Source organism: Alosa sapidissima, chromosome 7 (assembly GCF_018492685.1).
Source record: "Alosa sapidissima isolate fAloSap1 chromosome 7, fAloSap1.pri, whole genome shotgun sequence".
Taxonomy (NCBI): Eukaryota; Metazoa; Chordata; class Actinopteri; order Clupeiformes; family Clupeidae; genus Alosa; species Alosa sapidissima.
Window position 1 is genome coordinate 22,076,598 of NC_055963.1, and position 24,650 is coordinate 22,101,247.

The window sequence follows — 24,650 nt, forward strand, 5'->3', positions numbered from 1 at the left end:
GTTACATGCTTTGACAGCACTACACATCTTTGCCTCACAGGGTTTCCACATAGAAGAGCATGAGAAGTGCTTTCTAGACTGCATTATTAGGGCTATGAAACGCCTACTACTCATACATTTAAGCAATATGGGCTCCGCTTAAATCTTTCTTCTAGTCGCTCACCCTAAGCTTCAGTCAATATCCCACCCGATAACACCTCCTTAATGACAGATGGCATGCCTATAGGGGAATTCCAGCCAGGCCCTTGCATGAAGGTTCAGGACCCTGGACAGCTACCACTCCACCTAGGATTCTGTCTCAACCTCAACGGCTGGATATTGCATGCATTTAGGAAGTACTAACTTTCTCACACCTCAACATAATATCCCATAGCATCCCAGGATTTCCTGCTAAAAACTTGGAAGCCATTTTAGGACCCTGGACAGTAGCTGCTCTTATTTATTTTTTATTTTTTACAGACTTCCCCATCAAGAAAATGCAACTCTGTTTGTTTACCTAAACTCTCTCAGGAGATCTGTATTTGTTATCTGAATGTTTAGTTAATCTCTACTGAATGCCCCTGTCCCCAGTCTTAAAGTTTTTTGTGGCCACTTTCATATTTTGCCTCCAAAGCAAAGCATGCAGTACTTACTTGTACCTCTCCTTTGATTGTTAGAGAAAAAAAAATGTATTAGTGATTTTGTAGGCAATTGCAGACAGTCAGTGAGCGGATTAAACAAATGTTTCAAGTTAAAGGGTTGAGTGACAGAATTCAGTGACAGTGACAGTGACAATTCAGTGATGCAGTTTGAATAATATGTTTTACCCAATTGGACACTTACAAAGATACGTTTAGAACTGACGAGATATCACAGAGCTCACTTCTTTTGCAAGTAGTTTTGAAATATTTCATTATTTGATGTTTCACAGATCCGTTTGGATCAAATAGCTAGTGGTTGCCCACAGCCATCACTGGACTATACTATATGATACTTTACTCTGATCTGACTCTGATATTGCTCTGATTGATTGGGTTGATTTTGCCCTTATATGGCCCTAATTTGAATCTGGTACAGATCCAGCACGGATCTGGGCAACCCCATTCCATTATAAAGTCAGTTGTTTTCTAGATACGCATGGTGCTGGTGGCTTTCACCAGTGAATGATACACATTATCCAATATCCACAATGATCCACATGTGCCTAGGAATCACACTTGCATATCCCCAAACAGAGATTACAGATGATTTTCACAGATAACACGATACAGAGGTGACTTTATATATATGAATGCTGATGCTCTTTTTAATTTAGCCAGAGGAAGACTTATAGTTCTATAGGTATGTAAACATACAGTATATTTGTTAGAAATGAATATTAATGGATTATTTATATTGTAAATTATATATGTTTATTTGCATATGAAGTAGATTATTAAGTGATTTTTACAAAGCCTTCTGTAAGAAAGTTTATCTAAGATGCTAGCTGGATGAAGCAAACAAATGGAGAAGACCATGCAGTCAGCCTGGATGTAGTTATTTGTGTTGTGTAGGCTTTCATTTGTCATTTATCACAGAGCAGGGACAGCTCTCAGATTGTTTTATGTTGACAAAGGCTCCAGTGTACAGTGTCAGTCATTATGAGACTTTTATACATTTGATGCCAAATGCAAGCAAGCATCTGTTGTCAGAGTGGAGACGCGCCAGTTCCCTGCCATCACTTTCGGTTCCTCTGGAAAGTGATAAAAAACGGTTTTGGGCAGGAACACATAATTTTTTTGTAGTCTTAGCCCAGATGGCACTGCTTGAGGAAGCTAGGTGGCAGATGACCCCGCTGCCGATTTGGCACTTATCTGGTTTGAGTCTGGGGTGGGTCAGGCCCAATTCCGGGGTCAGCCATGAAAGACAAGTCTGAGTGCTGATGTTTGAGATTTTAATGGTAAAGGAGGCTCATGATTGGTCAAGACTGTTTTACCTCATGGTTTTCTGGCATTGCTTGTTTGATGTGATCAGGTTTTAGAACCAAAAGACATTCTAAAGGCTACAGTGACAGCCTGGTGCTCTAGGCCATCATGGATCACAAAGACCTGACTTTACTCTTGTTGTTTTCACCTGTTACTTTAAAAATGGACTCAAGGCTTGTCCTGCTATGGAGAGTAGCATCTGCTTAAGTGCACTATACAGGTCATGGACTGTGTGTCCAGTGCCCAAAACAGGACATTTCTGTGGCACCATTTGGACAGTGTGCATGTTAGTGCCAAACAAACATGCCACTACTGTAGGTCTCTGTCTCTCTTTCTCCTCCAGGATATGGTGAACTCACCCATCCTCTCACTCAGTCGAATAGCCTGCAAGACTCACTGGATCCGAGCTTCTTCTCAAACAGTTTCGCAGCATGCTGTGCACCTATTATTTGTTTTATTTGAACATTTTTGGATTTATTTAACCCCCCCCCCCGGCTTTGCTCCCTCTCTAGTTGTTTTTTGGAGTTCTCTCTTTCTCGATGTCCCTGTTTGCATGGTGGATAAGTCCTATACCAGACATGGAACACATTGTCATTGTCATAACGTGGTTTGTGAACTTTGTATTGGATTGCCTTAAATGAAAATGAATAATAAAATAAACTTTTACAAAATTTGAATTTTCTTTTTCTCATTTACTATGAAGAGGGGATTGAATGCACTACCATGTAATCAAGACAATCATATAAGACAGGGAAAAACATGTATACTGCAGTTCACCAATATTTTTCCTGATCTTACAGTGGGTTTTTACATTCAAATGTACAATAAGACATTGATTTGATGTTCATACTGAGGAGGAGAATTTGAAAATGTGTGCAGATACTTTATGTTGGAATCCAGTCTTCAGGTGGAATACAGTATGTACAGTATACCCCCTATGCAAGCAAGTTGTACATACAGCAGGTGTCATTTTGATGTACCGTAGGCATGGTTTATTGGCCATTTATCGACCAGTATTTTTTTATTTACTCAGCTTCTTTTCTATTTTGTTCATCCTGTTTTATGGTTTCATCTGACTGTCATGGGCAATCACATAATGGTTCGTTGGGAGATTACTCCTCAGCATTGTTGAGAGAGAAAAACAGGTTCATGTAATGAACAAAGTTGCAAACAACTTTCAGGACATGGAAATCTCTCTCTCTCTCCCTCTTTCTCACTCACTCTCCATCCATTTGACATATACCCGTGGAAATGCACCTGGTTGTTTGTAATGAGCACATTCACACATTTATTATAGTTGTCCGATCTGTTTAAACTGAGAGGCCTTCTGTGCCTCCAGCCTGATCAATGGGCCTCAAGAAGCCCACCCACATAGACACAGATACACACACACACACACACACAAAGAGAGATCACTGCCTCCTAGGAGTGTATTCTCACAAACACAGTGTGTGTTCTTTGAGAATGCATTTTCTGATGCCAAGTGTCCTTGAATGTGTAGGCCTATCTCTGATTTTAAGTGTGTCTTTTCAAGTGTGTATTCTTATAGTGTAACATCTGACTGTATATCAGAGTGTTTTATTCTGTATTCTCCTTTTGTGCATTCTTTGAGAGTGTATTTTGAGTGTTTTCTCTCTGAAGTGGGAAATGTATTGTTGTCTCTCGAGTGTGTGTGTGAGTGTGTGTGTTTCTGTTTCAGTTTCTAATCACAGAGTGTGTGTGCATTCTCAGAGAGTGTGTTTGTATAATGAGTTGCTTTGCTGACACATCAAACCAACCACCTGGGGAGGCATGAGAGCTGTAGATGCTGCATGCTGTAAATTACTCTCTGAAGCACGTGTTCTCCTCCCCCCCTCTTCCTCCTCCTCCAGATTCTCTCTCTTTTACTATCTCTTTCTTTGTCTCGCTGTCTATGTTCTTGCTAACTATCTGACTAACTTACAATCTAATTACCAAACAAACTAACGCTCTAATGAGAGCTAGCTAACTAACTAACACAGGTGCCCATCCTCTACCTGTTTTAAATTTCTTTCACTGTTTGTCACCACCACCACGTCTTTTTTCAGCTGCTACGCTGTGAGATTAGTTTAGACACATCGCATGGCGCAAGTTGCACAACACAGTGCCTGGAGTTGTGATTGATGACAGAATATTGCTGCAAGGATTTCAGCCGAGATGATATTGGATAAAATACCCGGTATGTTGTCAGAGGAGACAGGCAAGCGGTACCATAATGTTCTAGTGTTATTCCGTGCACTCCACCCAGCAGCTGTGCAGAGCATTCCGAAATCATGAGGCATTGTGGGATAGAACTCTGTAAAGGGACTGTCTCCACGGAGGTTTAGAGCCAGGCAGCTTGTCTCTTAATTATTAATAACAGAGTGTAATTTTCATACATGTATGCATGGGTAGCATTGCAGGCTATGCTGCCTTTCATGCTGCCAAGTTGATCTTTTTCTATACAGTACGTCTGCACTGCATTGTTTAAGTGAAGTTCCTTCAGAAATGTACTGTACTGTAATGCAAATCAGACAAATGTTTGAAGTATTTAATTAATGAAAAAATAAGAAATGCCTGATTGGTTGGTTGCAGATAATATCAGATTGATGATGAAATGGATGATGTTATGACGAACAGGTGAATGTTGATTTATCTTGTTGCTCATCTTTTTAAGTGACACTGTCAAAAATACTCTCATTATGACTGAAGCTGAAGCAAAACCAAGGAAGTGCAGTAGTTTTTGTTTTACAAGCTACAGTACCAAGAAGGGCCAAGATGGTACAATGCATTTAGTCCTCCAAAAAGGCACAAATCTGGTGTTGCCAAGGGCGCGGGAAGGGGAGTGCTGAGAGTGCTGCAGCACCCCCTGCTGGCAGGAGATAGATTTTAAAAAATGATTATATATTTTTTAAAATAATTACTAATTCACTGTCTGACATTATTTATATTTTTGTATGTGAAATGATGAGACAAATAGCAAAAAGGGTTATGGATAGGTTCGAATATAGGCTACTAAAAATTAACAGTTATAGAGATCAACGTGAACGTGAGTCAGTTAGGCTACTGTAAGAACCGTAGCGTGGTTTCAGCTATGTGATAGCGATCAAGTGTGTAGGCCTACGGTTGATATAGGCCTACATATTCTATGCGATTTACACGTTCAAAAAAAGCATGGATAAGCTGAAAGATACTAATAAATGTATAGCTAGTGAAATCATTTCACTATCCTAGTCGCTAAGATAGAAATTATTAGGACACATACTTGCTGTGGAGACGACACACTTTAGGCTATTCAGAAATTATTTGCAAGATCATTGCAGCCTGATTATTAGCCTATATTTAAAGCTTATACCATGGTCTAGGTTGAAAAGGGTGTCATTTAAAAAGTGATATTCATGGGTTTCATCAGGTCCCTTTCCACAGGTGTATAAAATCAAGCACCTTGATTATCAATGCAGACTGCGCTTGATTGATACACCTGAGGAAAGGGACCTGATGAAACCCAAAGATTCTAGAACAGAGCTCTGTTCTAGAATCTTTGATGAAACCCATCAATACTAGCCTACACCTATACAATTATTATGACGTTGCTTGACAACGCCTGAGTTAGTCCGCTCAGCTGTGACTTAACAACATTCCACAGCATTGCAAAAACAGCTGAAAAAACGAACGATTTTAACTCTAAAACTCATTTAGTATTAATAATTGATTTCATATTTATTTATTTCGTAAGTGACCATGGTATAAACGGGATAATGCCCTTCCATGCGTCCATTATCAGAAATAAATGGACTTCGCAGAAGCAACCGTCCTCCGCTTTGCGTCGGGACAGTTCACGCCTCCGCGTCGTCCATTTATTTCTGATAATGGACATCTCGTCGGGCATTATCCCTTACCTAACATCTCTGGTGTGGTTTTGACGATCAGAAAAGTAATTTCCCTTAGCTATACTGAAATAGGCTAATGATGTCAAGTGCGCTTCTGTGGGGTTAGGGTGGGCGCAGTGGACTCGGAGTGCTGTCGCGGAACATTGGAATTTGTGGCTGCCCAGGACTTTTCTAAAACTTCTCGCTATCACCCGCACACCGCACTAAAATGACGTAGGCTATTTAGCAGTCAAAATCCGAAACATGTCCGGGGGGGGGGGGGGGGGGGGGGATCGTCGGACATCCATTATTTTTGTTATTCAGCACCCCTGGTTAAAAATAGGTTTCCTATTTTTAGGATAAAAAAAATAACAGCCCTGCAATGGTGACTGTGACAACCATGTCACAGACTCTAATGCTATCACAGCTATACAGGGACACTGGGGCATCAAATAAGTAAGATTAAACAGTGAAGCAGAATATCAATGAGCTCTTAATTGGCTTTTAATGAAAGAATGAGCAAAAGGGCCATGTGTACATAAAACATATCCTCTCAAATATCAATGAGTACACTTGGTATGGTGTGTGTGTGTGAGAGAGAGAGCGTGTGTGTGTGTGCGTATGTGTGTGAGAGAGAAAGAGAGAGAGAGAGAAAGAGAAATACAGACAGCAAGAGAGAGACATTGAAGTCTGAGTCTATCATTGATGGAGGAATGACTCATCACAGACTAACTCACACATCAATACTACGTGAGGGACACAATAGAAGGGCAAACAGTCATGATGATTCATAAATGTCTGCCAATTTGTCTCTCAATAAATGGGCTGATGGTGACATACTGACAAGAAATCAATAGCTTTACAATTTAACATCTCTGATTTATTGTTATACATAAACAATAGTTTTCACATGTCATCTTATCCTGATGAAGGGAAGACCTGACTTAGAAAGATGGGATGGTGACATAGCCACACCCATAGTTCATAGTTTTGATTTCCAAGGGGCCTAACCAGCCCACATTTAAAATATTACATGTAATTTTAATTTTAATATTTAATTTAATTATAATTAAATACTTGTTCATTATACACAACTAATGGCTGATGCTATCAGCACAGACATTGGTTTTGTACAAAAACACTTTAACAATGCACCTCTGTCCTGAATTTTGGTAATTTTGGATATCAGCTTCAATGAGAGAATGCCTAGACAGACCTGCTAGAGGAAATTCAAATGCTCTGGGATTTGTCTGGTTCCCATGGGAATGGTCTGGACAGACACTGGCTGCAGAGATGAGAGCATGCTGCCACAGAAGCAATGGGGGTGAGGGCAAGTTTGCGTGTGCTTGCAGTGTCAAGATGGCTGTTAAATAATTAAACCTGAGCCTTCACTTCCTTGCATCATACTGTACTTCTAGCATGTCTCTTTGATATTTACAACCAGGACTGTTCAAGAGTACTTCAGTCACACACTGGTCTTTTACCATTTCAAATAATGCTATTCCAGTATATGCAGTTTATCTTAACACAGTTGTTTTTTTCTGCATTAGTCTGTAGATAAACATTATTTTGTATCCACTTTGTATTTTGTTGTCATGTTTATTTTGTTTTATGCCATTTTGAAAGTATCACTTACAAAGGTGTAATCACCTTACATCATTTTTCACAAATGTGCCTAAAGCTTTGAACAAATGCCAAGAACCTCCTTTCATTATGCACCAGACACCTGGGACACACGCACATGGATTACTCTCAGGGTTGGGTAGTAACTGATTACATGTAATCTGGATTACGTAATCAGATTACAAAAATCATATCAAAAATCAAAAATCATATATAAAATCATATAATATAATCAGCCCAGATTACAATAAAAAAATTGTGTAATAAGATTACAGTTACATGGTTGGGGATTACCTGATTACATTTTATCATGCAAACAATGCAACTTTTTTATGATAGCCTAGCTATCTTTTAATTTGACAAGCTTCGGGCTTGCCGGTTCGATCACCGACCAGTACAAAAAATGTGGGCGGGGTAAGTGGTTGAGCACTGCTCTTCCATGCCCACGTCCACGGCTGAAGTGCCCTTGAGTACCTAACCTAAAGGCACCTAACCCCTCACTGATCCCCGAGCGCTGCAGACAGCTCACTGCTCCGGGTTGGTGACTGCTTCACCTCACTGTGTGCTCACTGTGTGCTCTGTGTACTTCACTAATTCACGGATTGGGAGACCAAATTTCCCTCACGGGATCAAAAGAGTATCTATACTTACTTACTAACTTATTATAACCGCCGCGCAGCGAAGCGGCGGTCATATAGGTTTAGTCAGATTTTTTTTTTCTTTTTTTTTTTTTTCGCATGTCCAAATTTCCGTCAAGGATTCCCGGGACACTGAAAAGACCGGGGTACACGAAACTTGGTGGGCATGTAACCCCATAAGGATAGCATGGAACCATCGTTTTTCGTTTTGATCTGTAGCCCCCCCGCTGGACTGCACCCCCCGAAAGGAGGGTAGGGCAGACACAGTTTTCTGTGAATATCTCGAGAACCGTAGGGTTTAGGAGGACCATTTTTTTTTGTATGTTGATCTCAAAGGGCAATGTCAACCCATTCCATAACCACTCATTTCATGTATAGCGCCACCTAGTTAAACACAAAAAAGTAAAAATGAGGTGTTGTAATCGCAGGTATCTGTGACCTAACATAGTCAAAACTGCACGAAATTGGAAATGTAGAATCATTATGTCACTCTCTGAATGCACGCCAAGTTTCGTGGAATTCCATTCATGGGGGGCCACACAATAAATTAATTTATGTTACTATACACCAACTGGCCTGTAGGTGGCCGGAGACAGTTTTCTGTGAATATCTCGAGAACCGTAGGGCCTAGGAGGTCCACCTTTTTTTGTATGTTGGTCTTAAGGGGGCATGTCAACCCATCCCATTACCACTTATTTCATGTATAGCGCCACCTAGTTAAAAATTAAAAAGCAAAAAATTAGGTGTTTTCATCACAATATCTCTGGCTGACATGGTCAAAACTGCACGAAATTGAAAGTGTAGGATCATTATGACACCCTCCGAATGCATGCCAAGTTTTGTGAACTTTCGTTCATGGGGGGCCTTACAATAAAATCATTTATGTGTACATTTAGTGACTGTACACCAACAAGGATTCCTGGGACACTGAAAGACCGGGGTACACGAAACTTGGTGGGCATGTAACCCCACATGGATAGCATGGAACCATCGTTTTTCATTTAGATCTGTAGCCCCCCCGCTGTACTGGACCCCCCGAAAGGAGGGTAGGGCAGACACAGTTTTCTGTGAATATCTTGAGAACCGTAGGGCCTAGGATGACCAATTTTTTTCGTATGTTTGCCTCCAGGGGTCATGTTAACCCATTCCATGTGCACACATGTGCATAAACAGATACACACGCACACACATACATTCACAGTAATCATACGTATGACGCATACTCACACAGTAGACATATGTACAGTATGCATTCATGCACATGCACAAAAACACATACGCAGGCAAACACACAAGCACGCGCACACACACACACACACACACCCACACACATAAACATAAACGTGTACACGCACACATGCACACAATTCAAGAATTTCTTAGAATTATGAACAGGCAAGATGGGGGTGGGGTTGTATAAAATGAATTTTACATGTGAAATCTATGAACTAATCATGTTTTGGTACTTGTTGTCTAGCAGATACCAGTGAGAATTGAGTGTGGATAATGCAATTTAGTGAGACAGTTAGAATCATATAGGCCTTTCAGCGTGATTTATTTTTGTGGAAAAAATGTGCTGGACTGGGCGGCGGTCATATTTTGTACCGCTCTGCGGTACATCTAGTTTACTATTGGGGCAGGTCTCTCGGCACACTGCCTGATCTTTTCCTCCTAATCTTAATGTAGCCTTTTGTTTTAGTGTTACCGTTTACTTTGAGAAAGTCACCAGGTCCCCCTGGTTGAAAAACATCCCAAAGGAATAATTTTCTCATTCAATCTCAGGCCATTCAATCAGGCCAATCTCAGGCCATTCAATCATGTCCCTGGGTCAAAAAAATTCAGCGAAAGCTAAATTCATTGTCCAGGTGTGCCCTTATAAAGGTTAAGATTTTTGGAGGGAAAGATCAGTTAATTCACACAGAAATGCTTTACTCAGAGCAAAGAGATTGCTTAGATGCAATGAAATAAAGAGAAAGATAGAATGAGAATTCTTTCATCAACTCAGTGGTGGTGTCTTTTACTTAAGGGACATATTTATTGAAGTAATCTAAAAGTAATCCTAAAGTAATCAGATTATGTTACATGTTTTTGGTAATCCAACTGATTACGTTACTGATTACAAAAATTGCCATGTATTTTGTAGTCAGTAATGGATTACATTTCAAAGTAATCTGACCCAACCCTGATTACTCTCTAATACTGGCATTCATACATCTACAAACACTCATACATGTGCTCTCTCTCTCTCTCTCTTTCTCTCTCACACACACACACACACACACACACACACACACACACACACACACACACACACACACACACACACACACACACACACACACACACACACACACACACACACACACACACACACACACACACACACACACTGTTTTGCATTATGTCCAATATTCCAATATGTGGCAGCCGTAGCCTACTGGTTAGCGCTTCGGACTTGTAACCGGAGGGTTGCCGGTTCGAACCCCGACCAGGCACGGCTGAAGGGCCCTTGAGCAAGGCACCTAACCCCTTACTGCTCCCCTAGCGCCGCTGTTGTTGCAGGCAGCTCACTGCGCCAGGATTAGTGTGTGCTTCACTTCACTGAGTGTGTTTCACTAATTCACGGATTGGGATAAATGCAGAGACCCAATTTCCCTCACAGGATCAAAAGAGTATACATACATACATAATGTTCTGCATTTCTCATTAGTGGGTCACTTTGACACTAAAAGTATGATTCTATATAATGACTCTGTATGATATCTGTACTGTCCCTGTGTATACAGTATCTGTGTGTAACTATGTATTTAGAGATAAGCGGGAATATTATGACTTTGCAGTGTTTCACTGTTCTGCATGGCTGCGTCAGTAGCTATCTGCTCTGGATTGCCAGGTTGCCAGTAATCAGAGTCTGATTCAGTGTAGTCCACGTGGGATGGGATGACCAACGTCAGCCTGGAAGGATACTTAAACCCTAACTATTTCCTTGTCTATGTTGGATTCTCTGGTTGTTGCGTTGTGTTTTAGTTCTAATGTCTGTATTGAAGATGGTCAATAAAGCTTGACGGCGGGATCAGGATCGGCGATTAGATGATGATTTATTGTAGATGGTACAACAATGAATAACAGAACACAGGCTCAAGTCTCAAACAGTAAAACTGTGCAGAGTCTAACAGTTGTGGTTGTTATTAGAAGCGGCTGCTGAGCCTTCCGACAGAAGATGCTCCTCGGGTTGCTCGATCCGTCTCCGTGTCAAAACCTAAGACAAAGCCTGTTATACTAAAACATACAAACGTCAATCGTGCCAACATGGCAGGTGCCAACCAGTGTACAAAACCCGGCCCTGGCCAGATGGAGATACTAGCCTGAATAGGCAGACATGCTGTCTCCCTCGGCCCATGTTATCACTGATGTTCCTAAACATCGGCCTGTATGACCTTCCTGCTGGTACACAGGCCTAAGGCACAGTTATGTACAATAATATGGACTTCTCCCTGTTGTATACTACACACAGATGTAACATATGAACACATCAGAATACAGTAAGAATACCCCAGAATTCTACATCTAGTTAGAGCAGCTGATGGATCTTTAGGTGAAGTCATGCTGTCTCTCCCTTGAGGCTCATCATTGTAAATAAACATCATTGTAAATAAACTGATTTTGCATACTATTGGTCTGACTGGGTCTTTATTCATCTGTGGTATCACAATTAACATCAACACACACACACACACACACACACACACACACACACACATACATAAACACAAACACATACTGATTTGGTTTAATCTAAATATCAGCAATAACAAATGTCTTAATGTTCAGGAATTAAAGCTTGCATTCTGAATCTTTACAGGCCCAAATTGGAAATAGCTAATGAACAGTTTTCAGAAAATGTGTATATTCCTGTTATCTCACAATCATCTCACAGTTCACTGCGTTGAACTGTGTAATCCGAACGTACCCTGGCTCACAGCTAGTGAGGAGGTGGGTTAATAACGACGTAAGCGATTATGATTGGCTAAGGCAGAGTCATGTTTCATGAAAGCCACACTTGCCAGCAGACGTGCCACACACACACACGCAACCGCTAAAATAGAGATTCGACGAAACAGCAGAGGTCAGGAGCAATCCGAAAAGTTGCCCTTTTCAAGGTGGAGATATAAGCACTACTTCAAATTCATCAAGGCAAGAACGTGCATGTAATGTGTACATTATGTCCAGGAGCGAAGACTTTGTCGACATCCGTTGTAAGCAATTCTAATTTAATGAAGCATCTCACACACGCATCTAGCTAGTGGCCAAACACACCGATACCTCCACCACAGATGATAGCTCGCCATCCACTAGCAGAGAAAGACTCGGAGCAAAGTCCAAAAAGCAGCAAAAGCTAGATCTTTCTGCCTCACAACAAAAACCTATGACACAGGCTGAAGTCAACCATATAGGTCTGTCGATGTGCAATATCTTGAATTTCCCCTTGGGGATCAATAAAGTATCTATCTATCTATCTATCTATCTATCTAATAAATATTGAAAGTTATGTAGCCTACAAACACCTGTCTGTTCTACTCATTTCAACTGGCTGCTCAAAACTGCTCAAAAAATCCAAAATCTTTGACATATAGCAACTTTTTTTTTGTAACAGTAACGCAAATAGTTACTTTCCCTGGTAACGAGTTACTCGTATCATAGAGTAATTCAGTTACTAACTCAGTTACTTTTTGGAACAAGTAGTGAGTAACTATAACTAATTACTTTTTTAAAGTAACGTTCCCAACACTGGTCATATTTAAGATAGATTCCAGCAAAGGATAGTCATGTCATTTACAAATCAGAAAAAAACCTGGCTGGAAAATATTCCTATAGTGTGTGTGTGTGTGTGTGTGTGTATGTATACCATTGAATGTGTGTGTGTGTGTGTGTGTGTGTGTGTGTGTGTGAGAGAGAGAGAGAGAGTGTGTGATGGAGTGTGTGAGAGAGAGAGTTTGGCTCATAGCTATGTGTTCTCCTAAGCAGACTTCTCTGCATTGCCCTCTGTGTATTCAGGCATATGGTGCTCTTGGTGTGGCTGCTATTGCTATTCTGTGCCTGAAAACCCCCAACTCCCACTCCCACTCTTCTTACTCTGGAGCGGCTACCAAAACAGTCTGGTCTTGCTGTGCATAAAGGGATGCACTCTGAGCACATACTTCAACTAAATGCCTTTTCGGCTGCAAAACAGGACATTATGCAAGAATCATCAGTGAAGGAGAAAGAAACAACAGGGCTCTCTTTTCCACTGTAAATGGTCTACTTAAGCCACCTGATAACCACCATCCATCAGAGTCTCCTTGATGAACGCTGTTCGGCCTTCCTGAACTTTTTCATCACGAAAATTGAGAATTCAATTCACCAACAACAACTAATGTGTTCCAATATTGAGTTAAAAGAACCACGGCCAGTAAATATTCTGGTCCCCCCACCCTAAATTCAGCCTTTCAGCTAAATGTTGCATTTCTGGTCTCATCACTAAGTGAATTCCTCCACCTGTTAGCTGGACCCTATTCCAACAAGCTTGGATGTACCTGCCATCTATATTGCCCTATTGATAACCTCAATAATGAACACCTCTGGCATTATATATCCCCCTAATTCAAGATGGCTATGGTCAGACCAAATCTGAAAAACAAACCTGGACTAAATCCTGCCAGTATTGGAGTCCATGGCATGTTGTCCATCAGTCATCCTGTCTCCATATCAGCAAGCATCTTTGAAAAGCGCTATAAAAAATGAATGCATTATTATTATCATTATTATTATCATTATTATGTATAGTACGTTCTCTTTCAATGCACACAACGTTTCTCACAGTGCCTTTTTTCACCTGCATAACATTGCAAGACTACGCAGAGCCCTCTCTCAGCACCAGGGGTGTAGTGGTAAAATAAAAGGTGGGTAAACTAGTGTGATTTCTGAATGTTAAAAGTTGCAATTGGTGAATAACCTCTTTTGAGAGGTGGATAAACTGTAGAGGTAGATAAACTCTATCTCTGACATTTCAGAGGTGGATAAACTGTGTTTACTTGCGTTTAGCCTCCACTACAGCCCTGCTCAGCACAGTGCAGAAGTGGCCAATGTAACACCTCCACCTTGTCTGGCATCCCAAATAAGCTACTCCACCGGCTCCAGTTAATTAGAAACTCTGCAGCAAGGACCATCACACGCTCCAAATCCACAACCACAAGCCATATTACACCTGTGCTATACTCATCCAACTTCACTAGCTTCCTGTTGCATAACGAATCCAATTTAAAATCCTACTGCTCACATATAAGGCTCTACATTATCATGCTCCATCTTACCTGCTGGAAAGTTACACCCCTGCCCAGTCACTGCGATCCTCCTCAGCTGGTCTACTCAAATTACCAACCATGAACCTCAACACTGTGGGTGAAAGAGTATTCAGTTATACTGCCTAAGCACACATACACACAGTAACACGTAACAGTAACACAAATCTGTTTAGGCTAGCATATTCACTGTGATATGATTTTATTGTGTTGGTTGTAAATATGACATTGCTGTTATATACATGTTTTTAAATGTATTTGTATGTTTGTGAAGGGATTTTGGGAGACATGCCGCTTTTTAAATAAAATGTATTATTATTACTACTACTACTACTACTACTACTACTACTACTACTCATTAAGGCCTCCGCAGAAATCGTAGGGGGGAAAACAGTTACCTGTGTGATGTGGGCAAGTTGGGGGGTATTGTGGGCACACCTGCTGTAAATGTACTGGGGGCGAGGAGGGGCGGGGGTGTTGAAACACCTGGAACTGCATGCAGATTCATCACTGGGACCGTGCCAGCTTTGCCATGCTCACAGTGGGCACGCAGCAGAGATTTGGGGATGTTTGAAAGTAGGATACGGCAGCAGGTGCCAAGCGCTGTGAGCTTTGAGAGCTGCCTCTGATTCCCTCCACAGATAAAACCACAGATGCCCTAAATGAGGAAAGTGAAAACAATGTATCTTCTCCTCTCTTCTTTATTCTCAGAGCGTTGACACTGCAGGGCTGACTGGAGCTCTGAGGTGCTGGGAGACTCAGCCCCTCTTTGCTTCCCTCATCCCTGATGAGATTGGGGTGTACGGAGCGTACTGTAGGATGTCTGAGCCTCCTGAGGCTGGGAGAGAGAGAGTGAGGGGAGAGGGAAAGAGAAAGGGGACAGGGAGGGAAAGGGGGAGACTGATGTGGAGAAAGAGAGGGAGAGGGACAGACGGGGAGAGGGAGAAAGAGGGGGAGATGGAGAGGGATGAGAAAGGAGAGGGGTGAACGGAAGAGAGGAGAGATAGAAGAGAGCTTAAGGGAGGTAGAGTAGTGAGGGAAAGAGAGAGGGAGGGAGGGGTAGGGGCTGAGGTGTCAAGCTCCTGCTGCTGAGACAGGCATCCCAATATGGGGACTCACAACCCCTAACCCTCCTTTGAGTCCAGACAGTCTGATCAGTCTTCTGACTCTTGGTTGGTCACACAGCTATTCTATTCTGCATGTACAGTCATATCTCAGTTCCATTTGCAATGCGCATTATTGTTGTTTGCAATCCATACACTTTGTGTACATTGTTTTATCTTTTAACATAATCGGTATATTGCTTTATATATCTGTATATTACTGTATGTCTGTGTTCTATCTCTATATAATATGTGTGTGTGTGTGTTTATACTGTATATTGTCATGATCTATTTACTGTATTGTCAGTAAATGATACTGTCAGTAAATTAACAGCCAGAACATTTCTTTTTGTATGTGTGAACATACTTGGCAAATAAAATAAAATACTGATCCTGAACATGGCATTCTGAACCGTGCCACTTCTGTACTGTTTGGTGCTACTGCCATCTACTGTTGACTTTAAGGCACTGCACTCTGTGCTCTCCACAATCAGTTCTTAAACTAACACTACTAGTAGTGCCCGTTCAAACATGCTATTCCTGTAGCCCAATTACATGCGTGCAGGTAGGCCTGCTTTAAAAATAGGATGATAGGGAAAAACATAATTCCAGGTAAGCATTCAATAACGAATACAGATAATATAATAATATAATAAATGTGAAGTGAGCAGAATTTAAGCATGGCTGCATGTGACATTTATTAGCCTACAGATCAAAATGACACAATCCTAACAGCTGTTTTGAGTCAAGGCTATATGCTTAGCCTATTGAATAACTTGATGATAGAGAAAACAAACCATTTTGTGAAATGATGCATCATCATATGAAATTTGCAACGGTGTGACTCAAAAACAGTCGCTGGTTATGCTTTGCATGTGTGGCATTACACGTTATTTAATTCGGGACCATTATCGCTCGTTTCAATTTAGGACCTTGCAGTTGGAATTGTCGTTTGCTTATTCAAAGTCTAAAGACAGTCCACATCATTTTGAAGAGCCACTGCATACCTGTGTGTGTTGGCGTGTTGTTGCAAAATCCACGGAGTCATTTTATGCAAGCAAACCGCATACAGGGGGTCTTTATTGTTGAGGTCAGACATGTTAACACATGTTGCACTCGCTTAACTTTTTACCCGTGTAACCTACACTGATCGAGTTCTGCCAAAGCCTGCTTCTATCCTCACTGTTAGCTTACAGTAGAGTGCTGTGTGGGAGGGGGAGTGGCTAGCGGCGAAAGCCAATGTGTGCTTCTTTTACCGATATATTTAAGAGTGTGTCCATGAGAGGACCAGGCGGGGGTGACACATGCTACGTCACAGATTTTGATGAAACTTGGCCAGTTTGAAGGGTCCACCTAAAAACTCAAAAAGCCAAAATAGTACAAAATTTGAAACAACCCAGGGGAAGTTAGGACCGCCTCCTTGTTTTAGGGCAAAAAAACTCAAAAAAAGGCCCTAAATTGCATAAAATGTTGACATCCCTCCTGCTGTCAGATTTAAACACAGCAAAGTAACAATCCATGCCATTAAAGGTCCATCCAAGGTTAGTTTAAAACTGGAGTTACAAGGCGTAAGGTGTGACGGGTGTCAGTCCAGGACTGCACATGTCCACTATGTCACATGCTTTTTGGCGAATACCCAAAAAATAGCAATATTCAGACCTGAATATCTCCGATGAGCAACCTCCCTTTTTCAAAATTCTTTCTGCACATGAAAGGGCCATCTGTGGACTTCATAAATCAAAAGAAAAATGCTTGGCCTTTTTATTATTTTTTTCGTGGTAACCGCCTAAATAGTGTGATCCAGCCAGTGATTTCAAATACATATCTACTTCAATGATTGGTTGAAAATAATGCTTAGGTCATTTACGGTGGACAAATGGAGATATATTATCATCAATCATGTCTGCTGATCAAATCCAAGCTACATTTAATGTCCTGAGTGTAATATATTCCTTAAGGTAGCTCAAAATGACATCATCGGGTGACCCGTAGGTCTAATTTTTGCAAATGTGATATCTCCAACATATCTCAGGGCTAGAAACAGTCACTTGGACTCAAGTAATAACTTGTAAGATTTTGATAGTCAAAGGTCAAAGGTCAAGGTCACTGTGACCTTATGTACATCCCATTGTGGTGAATAAACCTCTAAAAATCCCTGACATAATTGCAAATGTGATACAAACATTCACACCGGCCCTTTCTGAAACCAATCCCTACCCACTCCCCTAAGTTACGATGTGCACTCAGGTGGGAATCACCCTTACAGCTAAATCGAGTTCTCCATGTAAATGGGAAAATGTTGGAGTTCTTTTATCACTTTTGGGTGCTATAGGCTAGTTGGAACTGCTCACCTCAATGAACTATGATAAGCTATGCTAACAGACTGAGGTACTGCACACACACAGATGAGAAGGGTATGTATCATCTTATCTAACTCTGGCAGAGACAATAAGATATTTTCCCAAAATGTTGGCGTGTTCCTTTAACACTTGGTTAGGAGTGCAAGTGGCTAGTGAGAGAGTGTAGCTAGTTTCGGAAAGGGCCTTTCACTCACAGATAACAAATTAATTTGAATTTGATGGTCAAAGGTCATAGGTCAGGGTCATTGTGACCACATTCTTGTGAGGAATGCCTATAGGAAGTTTTTTTTTTCTTTCAAATTCGGCAAACACAGTCACTTACATGTACACTCAAAGATGAACTGATTAGATGTGAGTGGTCAATGTTACTGTGACCTCTCAAAAAACAACATGGGCCTACTGTATTTTTACACCTTGAACACAATATCCTGGAAACACCTTGAGGGAGTTATTTCAAATTTAGCACAACTTAGGCCCTGTACACACATAACCAGATATTTTATGTTTGGGTCTTTCGTCCACACATATTTTTTTTAAAACCTAAAGAGAATGCTGGTTTACTTGGATCTGTGGACATCCAAAATGGAGATTTTTACAAACAAGTATATACGTATATATACTCTTTTGAGTCCCGTGAGGGAAATTTGGTCTCTGCATTTATCCCAATCCGTGAATTAGTGAAACACACACGCAGCACACAGTGAACACACATAACAGTGAGGTGAAACACACACTAATCCCGACGAAGTGAGCCGCCTGCTACAGCGCTCGGGGAGCAGTGAGGGGTTAGGTGTCTTGCTCAAGGGCACTTCAGCCGTTCCTACTGGTTGGGGTTCGAACCGGCAACCCTTCGGTTACAAGGCCGAAGCACTAACCAGTAGGCCACGGCTGCCCCCGTGGACAAGGACGTGATGGTTACTTTGGGTATTGGGTGTTCGTATATATAGCAAGTCAGTCAGTACTCTCCTGGGCTTTACTTGTTTTGTAGCCTACTGTACCTCGATGTCCATCCATCGTAAAAACATGTCTGTAGACCCTGCTTATTAGTACAAGTTGTTTTAAAGCAGAGACTCTGATATGGTATAACCACCTAGCTTCATGTTAGGGTCCCACAAGGAAATCTCTCTGAAACAATGAAAACATGATAATGTACATTACTTGTGAATCTGTTTCCATTGCATGCCACGTGACCAGTGATTAAAGTGGGATTTGGCAGGTGGGGGAACCCTAAAATCCAGTGTCAGTGCAACGGGGAAAAATGACTCACCGTTGGACAACATATTGAGTATCGTGGTGTAGCAATACTTTTTGGACAAGAATTGATTGACAAGCTTCTTGGTAACCTCTGTACACACGAAAATTAACTCCCCAATTATTTTAACAATATAATCGCGCTGTATTGTTGGTATGAAAGAATATATTTATTATTAAATTATCCGAGGTGGTGGAACTGTGTTCCTCCCACTTTAATTCCTGCATATGACTGCTGTCTGCTGTGTTGGCCTAATGGAGTAATGCCAAGCTAGATTAACATTTTCCCATGTTAAAACAATTCATCATATGAAAAATAACAATGTTATTATCATGTGATAATAACAGTAATAACAATACTCTGTGTTTCCAGAATATCATGTTTAAGTTGTAAAAATATTTTTTAGTGAATAGTGAAATAGTTGACCTTTCACCACCCAAATATAATCAGCCACAAAACTTCTGTTAGACTTTTTTTGAGGACGGTCACTAAAACAAACACTGTAACAAATATCGGAAGCTGCTGAAAAGGCAAGCCAATGGCTATGGCACTCACATGCTATTTGGGGTCATGTTGTAACCTGAATTGACTCTGAGACGCTGCTGCTGTGTTTCCGGAGTGGTAGTTGTTGGTGCCTACATCAAGGGCTTGCGTGTCGGCTGTGTATGTTGTTGATCAGATCATAAGTGTCCACAGTAATGAAGAGGAATGACTGGAGAATTTATGATATTGCTTGGTATGTTGCTGATCGGATCATAAATGGCCAACAAACAGAAATGACTGAAGAATTTGTGACAATGGTTGGTAGTTGGTATCTAAATATTTGTTGGTATTTGTTGGTGTCTGCATCAAAGGCTTGCGGTTTGACTGGGTATGTTAATGATCAGATAATAAACCACCAAAGCAATGAAGAGGATTGACTGAAGAATGTGTAGGTATTTGTGGGTGCCCACATCAAGGGCTTACAGTTGGTCTGGTTATGTTGCTGATTGGATCAGAAACTGTGGGAGCAAAGAAGAGGAATGACCAAAGACTTTGGTGGTACTTCTTGGTGCCCTCATTAAGGGTTGGTGTTTTGTTTGTTGTATAGTTGCTGATGGGATCATAAATGGCCACAGCAAAAAAGATGATTAACTGAAGAATTTGTAGGTATTTGTGGGTGCCCACACCAAGGGACTGCAGTTTGCTTGGCTGTGTTGCTAATCGGATCATAAACGGCATAAATGGAAATTCACAATTTCGTCGCCGTTTAAAAAAAAAAAAAAAAACATAGTCCAGTCCATACAACTTCATTTCAATTTCAAAAGAAATACTGGACTATGTTTTTTTTTTTTTTTTTTTAAACGGCGACGAAATTGTGAATTTCCAGAGCACACTTGGTAAAATCGAACTTTCTCAAAACACATCCGAATGACATGATTTTGATGTCAACTCAACTTATGTACTCCCAATCATCCGTAAATTGATCTAAAGTGCATTTTATTCCGGATAATTCCTTTAAACTGCCATATCGTGGCGAAAAGTTGTAATAAAATTCACGCAGCTCCATGAGTCAAGGAAAGCGCGAATGAAGTAGCCACTTCTAAATGGGACCCACTACACAGTAGCTTAAGGTGTGTTGCTAAAGCAGCCATAATGAAATGAAGGTGTAATTGTTTGGATACTTAACACACACATGCTTTTTAATTTCACAGACTACAACTTCCAAGCTGGAATCAAAGCACATCGATTCCCCTCTCACACCTTGCACGCACTTAAAACAAAATAAACAGGCGTCTCAGTCTCACGCATGTACTGTACAGGCAACACTTTATCAGACCAGTGTAACATTGGTAAATCTTCCATTGCACAGAATGATTTTTGTAGCACGTGCAACAAATGACAGTCGAAAGATACAATTACATTGCTGCTATCAATTTGCTTGGTATAACCGCATTTATAGTTTTCTACAAATGCAATCAATCAAATTGGCCTCCATCACTCAACCAACGCTAAAGGTAACATTACCTAGGTCCTTATTGATATTATAAGATTAACATACCTGCAGTAAAAACCAAGCATGTCCGATAAACATCCTCAGATTTATTTCGGCTTCAAGAAGAAATGGGAATTACATTTCATGTGAACATCATCCTATCCTTATTAGACGTTATCTGCGGTAAACTACAGTCCTTGTAGGAAGCGTCCATTGTTTTTCCAACCCACTTTTAACTTCCAACAAAATTACGTCTCACTGCAACGATGCGCCATCTAGTGGACAAACGACTACTTATCGCCAATACTGGAAATGCAGCCATGATGATGATGAATATTTATTTTGGCTTTCTTTTAATCCTACTGAATTTGTAATTATGTATCAGCCGTTCTAATACCGATAGTATGTGGGTGCCTGTGTGTGTGTGCATGTGTATATGTGTGCACCGCCATCTACAGGCCAATGAGTGTACAGTCACTAAATGTACACATAACCTAATTTTTTTTAGACCCCACCCCCATGGATGAAATTCTACGAAACTTGGCATACCCACAGAGAATGCCAGGTCAATCATACACATAACATTTGGTGCAGTTCTGAACATCTTAACTGAAGATAGGGGCGATTAAAGCAGAATAATATTGCATTTTCATTTTTTACCGGGGGGGTGCAAATCACAAATGAGTGATTATGGGCCAGATTGATGTGGGCCCTTGAGACCAACATACCATAAAAGATTCTTCATCCTCAGTGCCACGGTTCAGGTAGTTATTTAGGAAAAACTGTTTTTTTTTGCGGTTCGGGGGGCCCAGCACGGGGGGGGGAGTGGCCCCCGGGGACGAAACGAAATTTTTCCGTAAAAGTCTAGTGGGGCTACATACCCACCAAATTTCATGTGCCCCGGTGGTTCGGTGTCCCGGGTATCGTTGACCAAAAATTCAGGAAGTAGATGACAGGGAAAAAAAAAAAAAAAATTGACAATCCCTATATGACCGCTTTGCTAGCGGCGGTCATAATTATGTCAGGGATTTTTTTAGATTTATCCACCACAAAGGGATATACATAAGGTCACAGTGACCTTGACCTTTGGCTACCAAAATGTTACAAGTTATTATTTGAATCCAAGTGACTGTTTCTAGCCCTGAGATATGTTGGAGATATCACATTTGCAAATATTGGACCTACGGGTATACTGGTGTATGTCACCCATGTGCACTTAGGACATTAAATCTAGCTTGGATTTGATCAGTAGACATGATTGATGATAATATATCTCCATTTGTCCACCATAAATGACTTAAACATTATGTTTCAACCAATCATTGAAATAGATATGTATTTGAAATCACTGGCTGGATCACACTATTTAGGCGGTTACAGCGACAAAAATAATAAAAAGGCAGAGCATTTTTCTTTTGATTTATGAAGTCCACAGATGGCCCTTTCATGTGCAGAAAGAATTTTGAAAAAAGGAGGTTGCTCATCGGAGATATTCAGGTCTGAGTATTGCTATTTTTTGGGTATTCGCCAAAAGGCATGTGACATAGTGTATACGTGCAGTCCTGGACTGACACCAGTCACACCTTACGCCTTGTACTGTAACTCCAGTTTTAAACTAACCTTGGATGGACCTTTGATGGCATGGATTGTTACTTTGCTGTGTTTAAATCTGACAGCAGGAGGGATGTCAACATTTTATGCAATTTTGGGCCTTTTTTTGAGGTTTTTTGGCCTAAAACAAGGATGGGGGCCTAACTCCCCCTGGGTTGTTTCAAATTTTGTACTATTTTGGCTTTTTGAGTTTTTAGGTGGACCCTTCAAACTGGCCAAGTTTCATCAAAATTGGTGACGTAGCATGTGTCACCTCCGCCTGGTCCTCTCATGGACACACTCTTAACAATATCTTTTCTTCCATTTCTTATTCAAACAACGTCAATTTGGCACTGCACTTACTCATGCCCGTAGCAAGACACCTGCCAAGTTGGAAATCAGTCTGACAAACGGTCAGCGAGATATGCGTGTCACAGACACACACAGACGCTTCTTGCTTTATAGATAGATAGATAGTCCTGTTGGAGACCACAATTCCATTAGTTTGTATAGTCTAATGGCTCACATGCACCGTGTTCAGCCTCCCTGCTATAACATTACTACTTATACACGGTTGAAAGGCACTGCTGCACAACTCACAGTTTGTTTTAATTAGAAGTGACAGGCCAATCTGTCCCAAACCTTTGTAGAGACCTGATTGAGTCCTATTCACCATCCTGACAGCAGTCAGTGGTGATAACACAGCTCTGAGACGGTGGTGGGGTAGGAGAGTCTGACGAGCACCTTCGCACGCATGCCCCATACACTCACACACACTCGTACACCAAGAGAAGAAAGGGAAAGTCGAGCGAGTAGAGAAGTTGTGTGATCACAATGTGATGAGATGGAGGGTTGATGGGAAGCCATACCCCGTCTCTCTCTCTCTCCTCTCATTTGAGGGGTGGATATTCCAGATCCCCTAACTTACTTAACCCTGTAGTTTCTGCACAACATTTTTGGTCAATGAATGCCATCATTATCTATCATATACATGTAGGTCTAAGCTTCATTGCTAAGCTGTTCTGCAACCATTACTTTGAATGTTGTCTCATACATGAATTAATAAACCTTTTTTTGAATATATAAAACAAGGGAGTCTTGGTTCACCAAAGAGCACCTTCTTACTGCATTGCGAGTTGATCTGTTTGAAGAATGCCGAAGCTCTCCTGCTCAGCTTCTTTGCAACTTGAGGCATATTAATGTGTTATGGAGCTGTAGAGACAAAATTCAACTGCCACCATCACCTTTTTTGCTATAGGGGAGCTCTGGCCTTGGGCTTTGTAAAATGCTTTGAGATGAGCTAATTTCCCTTTTTATTTCATCTACTCTCTCTCTCTCTCTGAGGCTCCATTTCTGTGTACTTCCTCTAATGAAGGCTGATGAAGCACCGGTGCTGTGGGTCTGAGTAAACAAAGCCGGAGCGTCTGTCAAGGCATTTTAGGGGAGAAGCACCTGTTAATGAATGCCAGACTGAACATCTCACTCTCAACAGCCTTGACGTGTCCTTGTTTGTATTTCACTGTGTACTTTTCTGACAAGGTATTAAAGGTTCAATCCTTGATTCTGATAAAATGTTAATACTTGAGCTACACAGCCAATCAAATAAACACTGAGTTTATTATTCGCCATAAGCACATTCACAGAACAGACATCTAAAGCAGTGTTTCTCAAACTTTTTCAGACCAAGGACCACTTAACAGTATATTACACAATAGGCCGACTCACTGAACCACCTTGGTTATTGTCTTTGAACCTCGCTTATATTGTCAAAGGATCCATATGATTTAAACTGGCGTTACTTACATAGGCAATGTTGCAGAACTGTTTGGATTCACATACAAGTTGGTTCAATATTGCAAACAACTCATCTATATGATTTTTTACCACGTCTAGTCGTGGACCACTTGGGATAGCTTGCGGACCACCAGTGGTCCCTGGACCACACTTTGATAAACACTGTTT